The following is a 12,099-nucleotide window of genomic DNA, read 5'->3' on the forward strand; positions in this document are numbered from 1 at the left end:
TGAGCCGCTGACCCCATCTCGACAGTGACCTCCCAGGAGGAGCCCTACATGACCAGGAGGCTTCTCGCCTCCCCCGCAGCGACAGCACAGGGGCCCCTGGGACACTTGTCTTCTCAGGGGATGCACTTTGGAAGGCAGAGTTGCGAGGCTGGGGAGGGAGTCCATTGCTGTGTATCTAACTGCCCACCCCGTTGCTGTGATTTCCTTACACCCCTGGCTGGGGTGGGGAGTCAGACGCTGATGGGAAGCACCCGCTAACCTCTCCCCAGCCGCTGGCAGGTTGAAGGCCCTGCCCCGGGTCCCACTCCCGCCAACCAAACTGAAGGACATTCGTTTCCTCCTCTTGCCAGTGAAAACCTCATTTTTCTTGGCGTAAGAAGGGGGAGCAAAGGACATGAACCAGAGCCGCTCCAGGAGGTGCTCAGCCCCCGGGGGCTGGGCAGAGGGCTGTGGGTCTTGCCCCCCTCCCCTGGCTCTGGGGGAACGCTGTTCTGCTCTGGTCTCCATTTTCTCACGTGTCAAGCAGGGGTTATGGCCGACACTGACTTTGGAGTTGTTGAGGAGTAAGTGAGAGAGCCGTGAGCCCCTACCTAGGGCCCCGATGGTCCCCGCGTCAGCGGTTAGGGTGGCCTAGCTGGCGTCTGTGAGCTCATGGGCCTCCGCTGGGCCTCTGCCCTTTGCCCTCTCCGGTTAACACCTGCTCAAACAGCCTGCGCTCACAGCCTTTTCCATTGCAACTTCAAATTGCTGCGCCCCTGGAACTGGTCTCCCCGGGGCCACGGCAGACGGAGGATGTACAAGGGTTCCCGTTCTTTCTTCCTCCGGCCAATGCCAGCACGCTGCTCCAACCCCATTCCTCTCCTCCTTCCACAGGGGTCTTTCGGGTCGTGTCTCCTCCCTTGACAACCTTCTAACCTTGAGCACCAACTAGGTGCAGGGCACTCAGACGGCGCCGGGGCTCAGGGGGCAGCTCCCCCCAGCCCTTCCTCTCACGACTGGGAGGAAGTGTGACACATGCCTGGAGGGGAGTGAACCCGAGGAGGTGCCACTGCTGCTGGGGGACCGAGGCAGGGTTCAACGAGGGGGGGGGAGATGAAGAAGGGCGGGGGGGGGGGGGGGTTGGGACGAACGGGCGTTCATAAGCCCAGGGGGCGGACCGGCAGCGGACCGTTGGAGTCGTGGGGACGAGGAAGGACGGGATGTGCTCTGGAAGGTTGCCGAGCAGTTCGGTGTGGCCAATCCAGAAGGTTTGGGGGGTGGGGCAGGTAGCCCTGGGGAGACTGTGTGAGGATGGGAGGGAGACAGGGACTCACTGGGTTAGGAGCAAGGGCTCTGGTCAGGCACCCTCAGGGCAGATTCCGTCCACACCACTTCCTAATTTGGGCAGGCTTGGCTCCCTGTTCTGTGAAATGGAAATCATAGTGTGTGCCCACCTCACTGAGGATTAAATGAAACAGCAAAAGGGTGCCTGGGCAGCGGTGTGGCCCACGGTGGCTGGTCAGCCACTACTGGTCCCTTTCAGCTCCTGGAATCCAATGCCGGAGGCTGCGCTCTTTCTCTGGCCTCGCCCAGTCAGCCCCGTCTGGGCTCCCCAACCCCCCTCCCGGCCCCAACCCTGGCCCAGCCAACCCAGGAGGCCAGAGGGACAGAGAGGGGGACGGGACCGCGGGCAGCAGGGACGGCCTGAGCCCCCTTGCTGGCCGTGGCGGGCATCCTGCCCGGATTCCAACATAGGCGGGTGCTGCCCTGGGCCTCGGCACCTCTTCTTAGCGACCTCCGCGCCAGGAGAGCCAAACCGGAGGACGAGCAAATGCACGGGCCGAAGCGAGAGAGAAGAAAGCAAGCGGTGCGATTAAGCCGCGCAAAGCTGCTGCATCCACGGAAGCCCCAGAGCAGAGGCAAGGACCGCCGGAGGCGGGGGGCGCCGGTACCGGCTGTCGGATGACATGCCTCCTGTCTGGAATTCGTCCAATGGATCTAGAACGTCCATCACCATCTGATCACAGCCACAGCCCCTGAGACGCCCGCCCTGCTCATCCCGAAGCAGTCCCCTTTGGTCCTTTGCCCTGGACCCGACACATTTACTAATTCCGTTCTCGGGTGTGGCTGGCTATAGTCCATGCACAAGACATCATCTTCTCTGCGGTCCTGGCTAACAGGGAAAAAAAAGCAGGTACTTGACCATGTTACTGTGCCCTGCAGCGTTCATTTTTAAAGTAGAGCTTTTCTGCATATGCTTTTAGTCCAAGAAAAGTGCAGATGGAAGCATTTTTTTTTTTTTTTTTTTTGTCTTTGGAGAGGATCCTGCAAGTTAGTTCATCTTAAAGTGCAACATTGTTTCATCTTAAAACTGGGGCAGTTCTGCTGGAGGATCTTTGAACAGAGGCTTCAGTGATAGTCACTTTGACTTGCTTATGATTTCCGAATAAATAAATAATAGATAGATAGATAGATAGACAGATAAATAATAAAATAAATAAATAAATAAAAAGTCAGCCCGGCAGCCGGGCCAGGGAGGTAGTTGTTGTTGACCTGTGATAACACATGTTTGTTTAGCTGGAGCCACTCACCAAAGAGGTTAATGTTCAACTCCCTCCAGCCCCTGGAGCTGCAGCAGGGAGCGGGGCTGGTGAGAGAGAACCTGGCCAGCACGGGTGCCCTGTCTGCCCTTCCTTCCCCAAGACAGTGACGTGAGTCCATTCTTGCCCTGGAGAGCGCCAGGGGAAGGCTCTGAGTGTCTCTCCCGCATCTCTGGGAACACCGAAGGCTGGCAGGCTGGGATCCTCATTGCTGTTCCTGGGGGGGGGGGGAGGAGCCCGAGGCTCGGAGTGGGACGGTGTCACCAATGTCACGGAGTCCCCAGGACTCCTCCGTACTGGGCTAGTTCCTAGGGACCCCTGGGAGGCCCTGCTGGGTTGTGGCTTCAAGTAGGAGGGGTGAGGCTGGTGAGTAGCCCTGGGGCTCGCCTGAGTTAGGAAGTCTGCTGTTCCCTCTGCCTGGACCCTCTCTCGGTCCCAGCCTCCCCTGAGCAGCAACTTCTGAGCCCTCGGACCTCTGGCAGATGTCACCTCCTGAATCCTCTCAGAGACCCCCACTGCCACCCTGATCTCTCAGCTCGGTTCTGATCCCTCTAGCCCCGTGGGGTCCTCGGGGCCTGACAGTGTCAACCCAGGAAGGCCTGGGCACGCCACAGGCTGATGGGGAAGGGGCTTCCTCGCTGGAGAAAGAAACCCTAGACACACTCCAGCCCCTCGTCCCCTTTGGTCTGCTGGTTCAGGTCACCCAGAAAAGCCAAAGCCTCAGGTTGCCACCAGCCACGGGGGCTCCTGGGCCACCCTCTCCTCCCCGCCCCAGTGAAGTGGGGAGGCCAGGAGGCCACGCTAGGCAAAGCGGCTGTGCCCCACCTGAGCCCCAGGACTGCTTCATCCCACCCCGTGACTCCCAGTGGAGAAAGGACCGGGAGCGGGGAGCAGAGCACTTGCTCCAAGTTGGGCCCGGGGCCGTGGCCCGAGGTTTGGGATGGGGAGGGCTGGTGGCTAAGGGACACGTGGGTGCGGGCAGCTGCCGCTGTCACAGCCTTCACGCCAGGCGAGGGTGATGGACCGCGCTGTCCCCAGGCCGGGCGCCCCGGCCCACCTGTCGGGACAGACGCTGCTGCTTCCGGGGTTCCCCCACAGCCCCAGGGCTGGGGCCCATCTGCCCAGCCAGGGTGTGCGCTGGGCCTGCGCAGAGCAGGCACGGCCCTAAATGTCTCCTCGAGGCTGACTGCTTTCCCTGTGCGCGAGAAGGGAAAGCATGTTCCGACAGGGACCAAAGCTGGGAGGCATGAGGGTTAAGGGGCACCTCGAGAAGGAACAAGACAGCGGGGAGGTTGCAGGGTGCCCAGGTGGAGACAGGGGGTCCTGGGGGCAGCCCCACCCCCACCGGCCAGCCCACCTGCCCAGGTAAGGCTTGAGCCTAGTGCCACCCAATTCTGAAGCTGCCCCTTCTGCCCCCCAGTGCGGTCAGGTCTTCCACACATTCACTCATTTCCTCACTCGTTCACTCGAAGGCCGTTTGCTGAGCACCCGCTCTGTGCCATGACCTACACTGGGCACACACTGGCCGCCAGGGGATCCCCGCTTCCTGCCCCCAGGTGGCCCACGGTCTGACAGGGAGACACACTTCAGTTGGGGCTCTGGGGAGGGCAGCCCAGGGCACACAGAGGAGGCCTCCTGGAAGGGTGGCCAGCACGGCAGGGAAGGCTTTCCAGAGGAAGTGTCCGTGGAGCTTGGTTTTGGGCACTGCCCTTCTCTGAGCTTCTGTCAACAGTAGGCTTTGGCCCTTGCCTTGTAACGCCCCCAAGCTGGCAGGGCCCCAGGTGAGACAAGGCGGCGGGCCTGGGCCACTGCCACTCACGGCTGTACGTGGCAGCCTTGGGAGAGTGAAGACACGCTGGCGGCCCCCCTCCCTTCATCCTGCTGCCCCGTCCTTGCGACTCTGGCCCACACCAGGCTTACCTTAGGGCCTGAGGCGCAGCAAGAGACGAGGAGCTGGTTCCTCCCACTCTTGGGGTTGGACCCACGCCCTGCCACCTCCGGGCTGTGCTATCCCTGGCAAAGGACGCCACCTCCTCAAGCTCACTTTTCTCATCTGCTAAGTGGGGAGGATGATGATTATAACAATTAGTCGTCAGTTGTCCCCTAAGTGTAGGCACTGGGCTTGGATTTGCCGCTTGTTATGTTGATTTCTCCCCTCCAGACCGTGAGGCAGACCTCACCACTCCGTGTTCTAAATAAGGACCCAGAGGAAGAGGAGACTAAGACTCGTTCTCAAAACTACAGACCCGGGGTGCCCGGGTGGGTAAGCGTCTGACTTCAGCTCAGGTCATGATCTCAGGGTCCTGGGACTGCGCCCTATGTCCCACAGAACCGACAGAACTGCCTTAGAACCCTAGTTTCTCTGTTCAAAAGCCAGAGACCTCAGCCACATCCTTTAATATCGTTCTTACGAGGTCCTGCCTCAAGCCAGGCTCAGCCAGGCACACAGAGAGCCGTGGAAGCCAGGCACCGGGGGCTTACCCCAGCAGGAGCTGGGGGAGCCAAGGGCAGGCAGTCCCCCGGACCCAGGGTGTTCGGAAATCAGGACACGCAGGAATTGCAGGACCCTGTGCCACAAGGCGGTGAGCCACAGGAAGACACCTCCCCCCCCCCCCCAGAAATCTCTGGCCAAGTGTCACAGCAAAGCCTACACCACCACCATTGCTTCCCAGACCTCACGCAGGAACCATCCTGTACTTTGCTGCAGAGGACCCTGGGGGGATTCTTGGGCTTCTGGGCGCTGCATTCAGGGCAGCCATAGTCTGGGGCAAGGGCGCTAGAAAGAGGCCAGGCGCATTGGTCATCCCTGTGTGGCGTAGCATGCTGCCCCGCACTGCGTGGTCCTGGGCCCATCACCAAACCTCCCCATGCCTGTCTCCTCACCACTGGCCCCATAGGCGGTGTGACGTTCCTTGCAATGACAAGCTTAGCACGGGGGCCTGGTACCTAGGGAGCGCTCTGTACACTAGCTGTGTTGGCATCATATGACTTTTCCTTGGGTAGGAGCCACTGGCCCACATTGCACGTGCCTTCTGCAGTGTGGAATTCCCACTGTGGGGGCCCCGAAGCCTTGCCCCTCACTCCCCAGCCTCGAGGCTCAGGCCTGTGCATTCCTCCACAAAGAACCAGGGGCCCCTGGGAGCTCTTTCTGGTGGCCGTGGCTGCAGGATCCCACAGTGACACTCTCCCTGGTGGCCACAGTGGCTCCTAGAGCAGCCGGTTCCTGGAAGCCCAGGCTGTGGGGCAGCTTCTCTTTCTTTCCAAACCAGGTTTCCTCCCCTTCCCAGGGGTCCAGAATCTTTAAAGAACATTTCAAATGATTCGGGAAAATGCTCGCGATAGACGCTTTGGTTGAAGAATAATTTACACAAAGTCCACAAGTTGTTGTTGCTTTTTTTTCTTTTTAAGATTTTATCCATCTATTTATTTATCGGAAAGAGAGAGAGAGTGAGCACAAGTAGGGGGAGAAGTAGGCTCCCCGCTGAGAGAGGAGCCCGATGCAGGACCCGATCGATCGCAGGATCCTGGGATCATAACCTGAGCTGAAGGCAGACGCTCAATTCACTGAGCCACCCAGGTGCCCCAGTCCACAGGTTTTAACATACAACTCAGTTATTTTTGGACATGATACACACCATGTAACTACCACCCAGCTCAAGACATAGGACATTTCCAGCCCCCGGGAGGCTCCCAAGTGCCCCTTCCCATGAACAATACTGCCTAAGAGGAAACCACTACCCTGACTTCTAACTCCATTGACAAAGTCTGCTGTTCTAGTACTTCATATAAACGGGATCCGTGTACCCCTTTTTGTCTATCCTTTTGTGTTCCACATTATGTCCATGAGAGTCCTTCGCAGTGCGACGTGTGCTCTCTCTCTCTCTCTCTTTTTTTAAAGATCTTATTTATTTATTTATTTGAGAGAGAGCACAAGAGCAGGGTGAGGGGCAGAGGGAGAAGCAGACTCCCCGTGGAGCAGGGAGCCCGATGCGGGGCTCGATCCCAGGACTCTGGCTGGGACCATGACCTGAGCCGAAGGCAGAGTCTTCACCGACTGAGCCACCCAGGCGCCCCCATGGCGTGTGCTCTTCATCACTGTTGTACTCAATTGTGGGACTATACCAGAGTTCGTTTATACATTCTACTCCTGTTGGGCATTTACATTGTTTCCTCTTTGGGGCTATTACGAGTGGTATCGTTCATGCATGCCTGTTGCTAGACATAATATGCAGTCATTTCTATCAGTACGGACCTATATCCAGGAGTGCGATTACTGGTTCTTAAGGTATGTGTATGTTCACACTTCGTTATGAAAAATCTCAAACCTACGGAAAATTTGAAAGACTTGTTCAGTGAATTCTACATGCTCTTCACCTGGATACCATAACTAATATTCTACTACAGTTGTCGTATCATATCTCTATCCATCTGCCCATTCTGTCCATCCATTAATCTATCTACTGTTGCTGAGGCAACAATATAATTTTATTTTATTTTTTTAAGATTCTATTTATTTATTTGAGAGAGAGAGAGCGCGCACGGACATGAGCAGGGGGGACTGGCAGGCAGAGGGAGAGGGAGAAGCAGGCTCCCAGCTGAGCAAGGAGTCCGATGCGGGGCTCGATCCCAGGACCCTGGGATCATGACCTGAGCCGAAGGCAGACGCTTAACCGACTGAGCCGCCCAGGTGCACATATAATTTTAAGAAGAAAAAAAATAAAAAAAGGTAGGACACAAAATTATTCTAAAGGCACAGGCTTAGAGAGATTGGGAAGACATTCAGCAAACCCCCAGTGGCCACGGTGATCTCTGCCTGGTAGGATGGGGCTTAAGCTCCCCAGAAGCAGCAGAGGTGGGAGGGACCAGGGAAGTAGAACAGAAGCTAACTGCCCCTCAAACCTCCTGATCCTGAGAAGGGTGAGCGAAGGACTCAGAGGGTCCCACCCCAAGCTGAGAAAAGGTGGTCAGTGAAAGGGGGAATATCTCATAACTGGCAGCATTTAAGATGAAATTTGGGAAAAGGTTCTGGAGGAAGAGACCAGGATACTGTGTTCTGTATTGGTGTTTATTTCTTTTTCTTTAAGATTTTATTTATTCATTTGACAGAGAGACAGAGAGAGCACAAGCAGGGGGAGCAGCAGCGGGAGAGGGAGAGGGAGAAGCAGGCTCCCCGCTGAGCAGAAAGCCTCATGCGGGATTTGATTCCAGAGCCCGGGGATCATGACCTGAGCTGAAGGCAGACCCTTAACCGACTGAGCCACCCAGGCGCCCCCGTTGTGAATTTACTTAACACTACTGAACTTATACACTGAGTACCCTCAGCGTCTCTGTCAAAAGAGTGGGGTGCGTTCATGAGGGGTGGAATCCACCCTGGGGCTGGCTGGAGGGCCTATCGTGCTAAGGCCACGCATGGAGGGTTGAAAGGAGTCAGAAAATGGTCGCCAGGGAGGGTTCTGGTGGAGAGCTCTAAACGCAGAGCTGGAGCTAGAAGACCCAGGGTGGGATGCTCCCAAGCAAACTTCGGGGTGGGTCTCTCCAGTGATGAGAGAGTGCAGGGCATGGCGGCTGGCATCCGTGTAAGAAAAGGAGGCACAGACTTCCAGTTATAAAATAAATAAGTCACAAGGAGGAAAAGGACAGCATGGGGAAGCAAGTTAATGATGTCGTAATAACACTGCACCGTGACAGATGGTGACTGCACTTACTGTGGTGCCCATCACATAAGGTACAGAATTGTTGAGTCACTGTGTCCTACACCCGAAACTCACATGACATTGTATGTCAACTACACTTCTTTTATTTTTTTAACTTTTTTTTTTTTAGATTTTTAAATTTTTTGACAGAGAGAGACAGCGAGAGAGAACGCGAGCAGGGGGAGAGGGAGAGGGAGGAGCAGGCTTCCTCCGGAGCAGGGAGCCTGACGCGAGGCTGGATCCCAGGACCCTGGGACACTTAACGACTGAGCCACCCAGGCGCCCCTCCAATTCAATCTTTAAAAAAGTGTTTTAAAAAGAGGGTGCAGGCGAGGGACGCCTGGGTGGCTCAGTCGGTTAAGCGGCTGCCTTCGGCTCAGGTCATGATCCCAGGGTCCTGGGATCGAGCCCCGCATCCCTCTCTCTCTCTCTCTCCGCTCTCCCTCTGCTTGCGCTGTGTCTGTCAAATAAATAAAATCTTAAAAAAATAAAATAAAAGAGAGTGCAGGCGAGGGTTCAAGAGCACAGAGGCCAGGGTTGCAGGGGTCAGGCAGGTAGATGTGAACACAGTGTTCTTTCTCGGTTCACGCCCTGGCCACGTGCCAGGCTCTGTCCTCAGCTCTTTCCTATTCACTCACTCAATCCTTCTAAACAACCATATGAGGCAGGGGCTCTTGCTGTTGCCATTTTACAGGCAAGGAACAGAGGCGCCAAGAGGACAATTACCTGATTGCAAATAGGATGGAACCGGGGCGAGAACTCAGGCCACGTGGCGCCCGCGGCTCGCGCATCTTTCAGTCGGTTCGTTCAGGGAACAGTCACCGAGCACCTACCACGTGCGCGCCCTGAAGGAGGTGGAGGGGCCAGGAGAAGGTGGGGGTCTCACGGCAGGAGCCCCAGGGGCGCGCGCGGCTTTGCGGAGGGCTGCGCGGGCCCTTGGCCTTGGTCGCAGCCCGGATTGGAACTGGCTCCGGGGCCCGGAACATTCGCCGGGTCACACGCTGGCGCCCCGGCCCGGGGCGGTTCCGTGTTGCTGTTGCTCTAATTGCAATGGCAGCTTCGTCAGGCCAGTGGGAGGGAAGGCGGACGGCCGTCAGCGGGCCGAACATTAGGGTGCGACTCCGGCCACGTCCCGGCGGAGCAGGGTGGCCCCGCGGTCGATGGAGGCCCGGCTGCAGAGGCTCGCCTGGGGCGCGGGGTGGGGGGTAGGGGAACCCCTCTCCGCGCAGGCGCCCCCGCCGCCCCCGCCGCCCCCCGCCCCGGCCCCCGGCCCCGGGCCCAGCACCTTCTCTCGCCGAGAGGGGAGTGGCGCAGGAATCCCGTCGGGCCGGATTCCTTACCCCAAGGACAGCAGCTGGGCCTGGAATTTGGCCCAGACCGTGGGGCTGGGAGGAGGGTCTGGCCACAGCCTCCCAGGCCCCAGAAGATCAGATCTTCCAAGGTCGCCTTCCGCTTTCGCCTTCATTCTCTCACTCGGCCCTGTTACATGGCGTTCTGAGAGGCTCTGGGACCGGCCAAGATCACGCGGAGGGTCGCCAGTGGGGTTCCACCGCCCTCTGAGTGGCTTCCTCAGGCCCAGTGGGGTTCGGGGCGGGGGAGCTTCCAAGTCGGTCACTAAGGGGGGGTGGGGGGACAGGGCAAGGGCCGTCCAGGCTAGGGATGACAGGTACCCCTAAGAGGAGAGACCCTCCCAGTAGAAGCCAGACCCTGGGCCGGGAGAAAGGGAAGCAGGCTTGGCCCAGCCGCGGCCATGGCATCCTGCCTGTGCCTCTGGGTCTCAGCTTACCCATCTGCACAGGGCATCTTTGGATCCTACTGGTTGTTTCCCACAGAAAGGAGATCTGTGCCAAGGCCATCTGGCCCAAGTCCAGCCTGCAGAGCCCAAGGCTGACTGAGGAGACAGGAGCTCAGTAGGCTGCAGTGTCTGAATCAAGGTTTCTGGACTTCTAGCCCTGAAGTCTCACCCCGTCTTATGACTTTCATCATATTCAGGATCTTTTTTAAGATGCACTTACTAAAAAAAATAAATAAATAAAAACACACTTATTGGGGGGCTCCTGGGAGGCTCAGTCGGTTAAGTGTCCCACTCTCGATTTTGGCTCAGGTCATGATCTCCAATGGTGGGATCCAGCCCGGCGTCAGGCTCCATGCTCAGCATGGAGTCAGCTTGTGCCTCTCCTGCTGTTCCTCGAGGACACTCCCTATCTCTAAGGTAAATAAATAAGTAAATAAAATCTTTTAAAAAAAATGCGCTTATTGTGTTCCAAAAGTAATGCATGTAAGGCACAAAACCACAGGACAGGTGTTCACCAAATTTAGAAAGGGAATTTGAAAGTTGTGCTTTAAAACACAGGCTCTGGGAACACAGGATGCCCTCTGGGAGGCCCTGGGGATCACTTCCAGTAGACGGATGGCCACTGCCCTGGGTCTACCACAGGGACTTCAGGAGTGCCTCATACTTAGATTCTGGCTGTCATCTCTACATAAGGACAATCAGATTGTCACAGAGACATGTGGTCAGGCTTGAAAGCTATTCTTCACACTATACCCCTTCCCACTATTAGCTTGTGTACAGTAAAATTAGCTTATATGGGCCCTTTTGCATGTGTGATAAAAGCATCAATTAGTTCAGTATGAGTATTTAAAATATGACCTGGTTTTAATAATCCTATTGAAGTATTTCTTCATTTTTGAAAGTGGAAATGGAAAAATGGAAAAGGTCCCAGGCCCTCTCAGACCTCTAGGAGGCCCCACATTGTCAGAGTTCCTGTAGGTTTTGCTCTCCCAGAGGCACCTGGGATGCATTGCTTGCAGATGTACCCTTCCTGACAACAGGTGATGGGAATCCGGCTGGCAATCAGTAGGAAGGCACAGCTACCCTAGTGGGGCCCTGACTCTGTGGCCAGCCCTTCCTCAGTTCGTGTCAGCGACTTGTCACAACAATGCTATAGGGTAGGAACAGTTATCTTCATCTGGCTTAGAGAGGTAGGTAACTTGTCCAAGGCCACGCCGTGGGTAGAGGCACAATATCCAAAGACAGGTTTCTACCCTTCATGCTATCGTCAGGATCCCTGCAAAATAAGGGATGGTGGGAGGGCCTGTCCCACCCACCAGACATGTGGGCATTCCAGTCACCTGCTTTCTTTTAAATCCACTGGGCCCTAAGCCCTGCCTGTGGCCTTAGCTGGGTATATGGGAGGAGGCCACCAAGTAAGACCATGCTGGGGCTCAGAGACCTCCAGGAAGCTGCTAGGCCTGCCTAGTCTCTAGCTAGCTGACAGAGTATCCTGAGGTAGGACCAAATCCAGGCATGCTGTGAAGGGGCCCAGCTCCTTATTACACTGCTGGCGGGGGCTGAAACCCAATCATGAGCATGTAGGATTTCAGCCCGTTGGCCTTCTGAGCACTCACATCAATGTTTTAAGGCTCAGAAATGAAGTAGGGGAGCCTGGTTCTGGGTGCAGCCTGGGAGGGGGTGGCGAGCCCAGCCAGGACTCTGCTTCTCTAGCCCTCTAGGGAACCCCCACTACACTAAGCCTCTAGCGCTTCCTGGGCTGAAGGTGTTTTGTTTTGTTTTAAAGATTGATTGATTGATTGATTGATTGATTTGAGAGAGAGAGACACAGCGAGAGAGGGAACACAAGCAGGGGGAGTGGGAGAGGGAGAAGCCGGCTTCCTGCTGAGCAGGGAGCCCGATGCGGGGCTCCATCCGAGGACCCTGGGATCATGACCTGAGCAGAAGGCAGACGCTTAACGACTGAGCCACCCAGGTGCCCCCCGAAGGTGCTTTTGATGCAAGCCTCCCTTGCATTCACAGGAAGTCCTGG

The sequence above is a fragment of the Callorhinus ursinus genome, unplaced genomic scaffold (assembly GCF_003265705.2).
Source record: "Callorhinus ursinus isolate GAN/ISIS: 27379988/994484 unplaced genomic scaffold, GSC_fseal_2.0 scaffold51, whole genome shotgun sequence".
NCBI lineage: Eukaryota > Metazoa > Chordata > Mammalia > Carnivora > Otariidae > Callorhinus > Callorhinus ursinus.